Here is a 6,383-nt window from a genome sequence, read left to right as displayed (position 1 = left end):
CAGATTCAATTATGCAGTTAATCATGAGAGGTAAGAGAAGGAGAGGGTTGGGTTCCACCTTCCTCATGCTATGTTCTAGACATGGAGAACCCTTAAGTTCACTGCTCCAATAATCTCTCGGCTTCACTGTAGAGAAATGATGAAGCAGGTTTTTGCCTATTAAATTATCTAGGTCAGTGCTGTTAACGCAAAAGTAAGCTAAGTAGGTTGTTCAGCAAATCTAAGCTAAGTATGCTGTTGAGTGAAAATAAACTAATGATGAATATTGTTGGATGAAACTAAGATAGGTGTCTTGCTATATAAAACTTAACATGAAGATTTCACACAGCTTACCTGTTTAAAAGAAAATGAATAGTGCAGCGTTAATTCAAATTCATAAAGATCATGCTATTCATAAACCTCGTTGAACCTTACTCATGCTAGCAGTGCAGCTACAGGACAGCTTTTGTTATTTTTATGGCATGTCTATACGAAGTCATGGGATTAACTCTTTGCCCTGCGTCTAGACGGGAAAGGTCTGAGGAGGGTCATGTTGTCAACAAGATGTTTTCCTTAAGGGTTCGTCACACTGCCCTGACTGGGTGTGGGCTGCAAAGTAAGTCATCGCTGGAATCAATCTTCGATCGTCTGCTGTGGAGACACTCGTTACTCGCGAAGTTGTTCTCTTTGGGGTCCGTAGCATTGCAAGAGTTCGAGAAGCAGCAGGGGAGGACGGATCGCCAGTTACCTGCAGGCTGCCTGGGCGCAGACGACTACAAACAAACAAACAAGCAGTTGCCACGGTTGCCAGTCTCCAATACCTGTCTATGTATTGATCACAATACCACAATACCTGTCTATGTATTGATGCCGTGAGCACAACTCACCACGCAGTAGCTTGGTGACGTCGATTGCTGTTGCCGATCCTGCCTACCGGAAAAGCGCCCTCCTGCCATCTACAATGCATTCGAATCGTCGCGCATACGAATTTGTCTTGGAAATTTGCCAGGAAATCCGGGAGAGCGATGGGTAGTGGTGGTAGTGGGGCTGCTCTTGGTCAAAGGCCAAAAACTGATCGTTTGCGTCATCACAACTCTCCCTCTACCCTCGTTACGTCGGGTATTCAATAGCGATTGGCACATTGCCGACCTGTGACCTTAAATGTGCGTGAATCACTGCCCACTAAAACGACAGCATGTACGTGATAGCAGGTGGAAAGGGTTAAAGTCCAAGTTCACACAAGCTACTGAATGACACAAGGCGATTTTTTTTTGGGGTGGTGGGGGAAAAAAACCGTCCACTTGGGATCACGTGATCATCTGGAGGCATAATGTCAGACGTCACCTATCTCAAGAAAGGGTGGGCGGCTTATTTCGGGTACTCGTACCGCCTGTCAGGCAAGCTTCACAGTGAGCGAGGGAAGGCTGTCAGCACGCTGTTGTGTGGCTCACAGTATCTATTATCATATTACCTTGTATTAGCTTGTATTATCCAGCTGTAGAGGGTTTTTACATATTTTGAAAGGATCGCGACGTCATCAACTACTATTTTGGTAAATGTTGTACACATGTCTATCTTATTTGTCCTGTACGGTTGGTCCTTTGAGATACTACCAAAGTAAAAAAAAAATTAAGGCGATGAACTTAAGAAATTAGTTGAAAGATGAAGGAGAGAATGGCTACGTGAAATACTTTCAATTTACTTACCGATCATCGCAAACTGGGACATCGTCATTTCGCCAGCGGTAAGTGAACTATTTTTATGGATGATTTTAAATAAAATTGTAATATAAATTTATATTATTAATAATTGAATTGTAAAAGTATATTTTCTTATGTGGAGGTGAGCTCAGTGAGCTTTGCTCAAAAGATTAAACGAACCGGCATACAATACATCACACATTTAAAAACGATGCTTTTAAGTTACACAATGAGTGAGCAGAAAAGTTGATAGTACGAAGTATTTATTGAATAAATAAGCTTTAAGACACAATAAGGTGACACATTTTGAAACATATTTATCCTTTGTTAGGTACAGTTAGCATAAGAAAAATGACAGGCAACGGCAATGTGTAATTTAAGTGGGTGTGGAGGTTTTTTTTTTCTCCATTGTGACCAAAATAAATACAGACATTAGCTTCTGCATGCATTTTCACAGGTGTACATGTTTTCACAGGTGTACAAGTTCACACACTAGATACAGTGGTGGAGGAAGGGGTCAGAGGTATGTGTAACAGAAATGTCATATCATCCGTTTCACACATCCAGTTCTCTAACCCTGTCATTATTATGACAACGAGTGTATTATTATTATAATATTAGCATTCACTCGCAGGTGCAAAAGAGCTGCCAGGAGGAGGTTGACAGGAGCAAGAAAAGAATTTACTCATTTATTTTAGGAAAAGCATAAATTTGCTCACAGCCACTGACAGATCTTTGTGTTTTGCTCAATGAAAGAGCTGTCACATGTTGTCTGCATGAAATCTGTGACGATTGGAATGATCCAAAGGACAATAAAATTCACAAATTCTAAATAGTAGCATCCCTTTTATTGTCAAACCCCTATATTGTTTTTTTGTTGTTGTTCCATGTTACTGGCCTCCCTGGACTCACGATAAAAGTCGGACCACCTGTAGCTGTCATCTTGTTGGTACTACTCAACGATGTCTACCAAAAATGGCGCCGGTCTCTAATAGGGAATTCCCCCCAGCAAAAACTCTATATTGCCACTTGGCAACAATTAAAGCCACCCACCTCACCCCACAGCATGTAATACAGCCGAGGACTTGCGAAAGACCTGTAGCAAAAGGACAACGTGCCTGTAGTAATGTACAGTCCACCTCCCAGTCCCACCCCTTTCACACCCCATTCCAGCCAGTGTTTTCTTCTCGAACTTCCTTAAAACAAGATGTTTTCGTTTCTGTTGTGGCACGCAGGTGTAGCCAACACCTCGGCTTAAATTCCCGAATTTGGTTTATATATCCTCCTCATTCCCTCCACACGTACACTATGTAGGTACAGAACTGACAGAAGGTTTTGAACCACACTCTGAAGACAACCCTAAGTTTTGTCTTGCGTCCCGCAACTGTTTGTCGTTGATGGAGGGAAGGGGAGGACACGGTCCACTGCCCAGTCTCACCTTTCACACAAAGGTGCTGGCGCCGCACTGTCTCGGTCATGTTCTGCAAGGTCAGGAGACGGCCTTGCAAGGTTAAGGTCAGTCGGGACAAGCTTCATGAGGAGAGAAAAAGCACACCAGATGAGAGCCGCTAACACACACGGTGCAGGTGTGTCAGTGACGAGCCTCCCGGTGGCTGTCCTCCCTGCGACCTTGTTATTGTTTGACAACGGGTTCATTGTGAGTGAATGGAAGTCATTTACTCACACTCTCTATCCCCGAGGGTCCCTAAAAGGCGTCTGTTCTTTTTTTCTTTCTTTCCACCTCTCTCACTTTACCTTCTGTCTTTCCTTCAGATTTTATTAACTTTATTAACACCCACAACCAACCAAAGAACACCTTAGTCTATGCTTTTAAACCTTTAGAGTAAACTTTTATTATCCACACAAAATTGTTTTATTTGCCAAAAAGACCCTTTCGTTAGCACTTCAGGTATAGTCCAAGTTAAAAACCACTTTGAAATTTTCCAGGGAATAATTGTGGCTTTTTTACTTGTCAAGTACTTTTGCTTTTTGTGTTGTTGTCTTTGTCATGAAACCTATAATATATGCGACCTACAAACAATTATTCTGTCAATATCTGTCACTGTCGACTGATCAGTACTCGTTGTCCATCCCAGAGATTTACTGATGTAAACAAGTACTTTAGTCATGACATTGACACTGACATTGAATTTGACATTGACTTGATACCGTGAGCTCTGTGAGTAATGCTTGATGAAGCCTCTGAAAATAGCAATTAATAGCATGATTAATAAGCAACGCTGCAGCTGGTGTCGGTGTCGCTTAATCAAGTGATGACAAGAACTACGATGATGAAAGCGAAGAGTGGAGTCGCATCAGACCGACGCGAGCTTTTGCACAAGCGAGGGAACACCGGAGCAGAGGAGGATGCATAGGGGTTGGGGTGGAGGAGACAGAAAATACAATGAACCTTTGACATGAAGACCTTGGGAGAGGTCAGGCTAAAACCTGAGGACAGATGGTTACCTTGTGCCTGCCAGGACTGAACAAGGAGTTTATTTTGTATTGCTGTGACACAGAAACGGGGATCTGGAACTTGAGACTGGGACTGAACGCGCAGACAAACGCGCATGCTCACATACTTATGCAGGAATCAGAATAATCGCTGAGAGAAAAAAAATGTGAACATATGGGTGTGGTGCTTACGCGTGTAGGTATGGGTGTGTTTGTCAGTGTGTGTGTAAAGGGGGCGACCACAGGAACTGAGTGAATGAGGGCAATCATTTTTTTTTTCTCTCTCTCTCTCTCATGCAGTTTCAAGCTTGTTAATATGAAAGGGTCATAGCTTCTTTTCTAGTCACACTTCAAACTACCAGGGCGGATACAGCGGTGTACGGGTTTGGGCCGGCCACGACTTTGAAAAAGTAGGGCACGTGTTTGAAGAAGGCGCCAAGCACGCGCGCCAAGTCTGACGGCAATTCTTCCTTCCGTGAGGTCGCAGGGCTCTCTACCTACTCGCGCGCGCAAACCACTTGAAACCATTTGTATGCACTTCCTCACTCGCGCCAAACTAGACTACAGTTATCAACATGTTCAGTGGGGTCGCAAATATACTGAGGGACAAGAAGAACTATCCCCTCCTCCACCACCTCAGTGCTGAGACGTGATACCATTTACCACCTCCCACCTCTTCGTAATTTTTTGTATTGTATATAATGTGCATGAACAATGTATGTTGATGCTTTAAGTTTGTTTAATGTGTGTGTGTATCCCCTCCGTCTATTAAATATTTTAAATACCCCAAAATAGCTTCATCCCTAGCATTCCCACTCAAAATGCCTAATTTCCACTACATTTGGCCCTTTACAGCAATTTTAAGCTCGACAGGTTTTAACGACCACCGCTAGTCATTAGCTTTTAGTCGATAATTTTTTCCACGTTTGGCGGACATCAACTGACACAACGCATATCTGTTCTCAAAACGTGGCTACAGCTATAATTAAAATGAACTCCAAAGGAAGTGGAAAAAATTATTCAAATCATCGAAGTTTCGAGAACCGAAAATCCGTAGGATTGTCATGTGTGATCGTAGTTCAGTAGGAAAGTCTGATCAGATATGCAGCTTAAGGATGCAGCTCGTTCTGCACGCGCAACTATTTTCAGATGGTGCGAGTGCCAGCCACGTGACACGTAGACAGAATACCGCGACTATGAGACTTGTATGCTAGGAAGGGTGCTTTTGCCTCTGTGAACTATTCAATAGTTTAATTAATTAGCTTGGAAAAAAAGGCGCGAAAACGTTCGCCGGTGTATTAGCTGAAAATAATCCGCTTAATAAATCCCATCGAGAATAATTATAATGCCTGTCCCGGCTGCTTCTTCGATGATAGCATTTACAGATTCTGTTGAGGATAGAAAAGTAAACCCAGATTTACCGACTTTTAAGATTGTTGTAGTCGACAAAGTCGGGTGTAGTGTAAAAGATTACTCACAATGATAATATTTATATCAGGACAATCCCAGTTTCCCGTTGAAACAATCAGTCAGGAGTTTTACAAATTCTTGGTATTCAGTGCGTCCTGTATCTCACGGGAACAACTGGGTCTTGTCCTGAATACTTTCTGCAACATTTTCTGCAGCGAGTATAAACTGTGCATTGTGTGCCCCATGATGCTGGACTTGCGTTGGTCCAAGTAAAAGCTTACTTTAGTGGCAGTCAGTTGATTAGTTACTTTGGTAGAAAAATAATTTTTATTAGGGGAAATTTTAGCACATTGACTTCTATCTCGAGATCACTGGTCTGGGACGGAGAGCAGTGACAAAGGGTTACAAACCGGGGTGAACAGGAAAGATCCCCATGGCCAGTGCAACAAGAAGGTCTAAAGTAAACACCTCAGTATGTGCTAGCTAAATGGTTGGTTTATTTAATAGGAAAGTGCTTCCACCTTGCGGCGATTTCGCAATAGGGGGAGGGAGGGGGAGAAACTGGACTACCCGGAGAAAACTCTCGACGCAAGCCATGTCGACAGGCGTCACCTACAAAGAGTGCCCGAAACGAGATCTGAACCCTGAGCTGCAGTAGTGACAAGCGAATGTCTGAACCAGTACACTACCGGGTGTCCACTAGCTGACTGCTTGGCATTAGCCATCCAGATATATCACCTAGCAACGAACTGCACACCTGGCCTCAGTTTCTAAGATCGAGGGGGTGAAGGGCGTAGCCGTACTACCTGTTTGCATTGCGCAAACGGAGGCTGACCAAGT

At 43.3% G+C, this 6,383-nt stretch overlaps 1 long non-coding RNA gene across 1 annotated transcript; it reads left to right on the top strand.

The window, feature by feature from the left end:
- The first annotated feature begins 244 nt into the window (after positions 1–244).
- Positions 245–2,514, top strand: LOC112558327. The gene is made up of 2 exons (XR_003098127.1): positions 245–2,202; positions 2,314–2,514. It is a non-coding gene; the product is annotated as an uncharacterized LOC112558327 (long non-coding RNA).
- The last annotated feature ends 3,869 nt before the right edge of the window (positions 2,515–6,383 follow it).

This window comes from Pomacea canaliculata, linkage group LG2, assembly GCF_003073045.1.
Source record: "Pomacea canaliculata isolate SZHN2017 linkage group LG2, ASM307304v1, whole genome shotgun sequence".
Taxonomy (NCBI): Eukaryota; Metazoa; Mollusca; class Gastropoda; order Architaenioglossa; family Ampullariidae; genus Pomacea; species Pomacea canaliculata.
The sequence above is the reverse complement of the archived record's forward strand: the minus strand, read 5'-3'. Positions and strand labels throughout refer to the sequence as shown.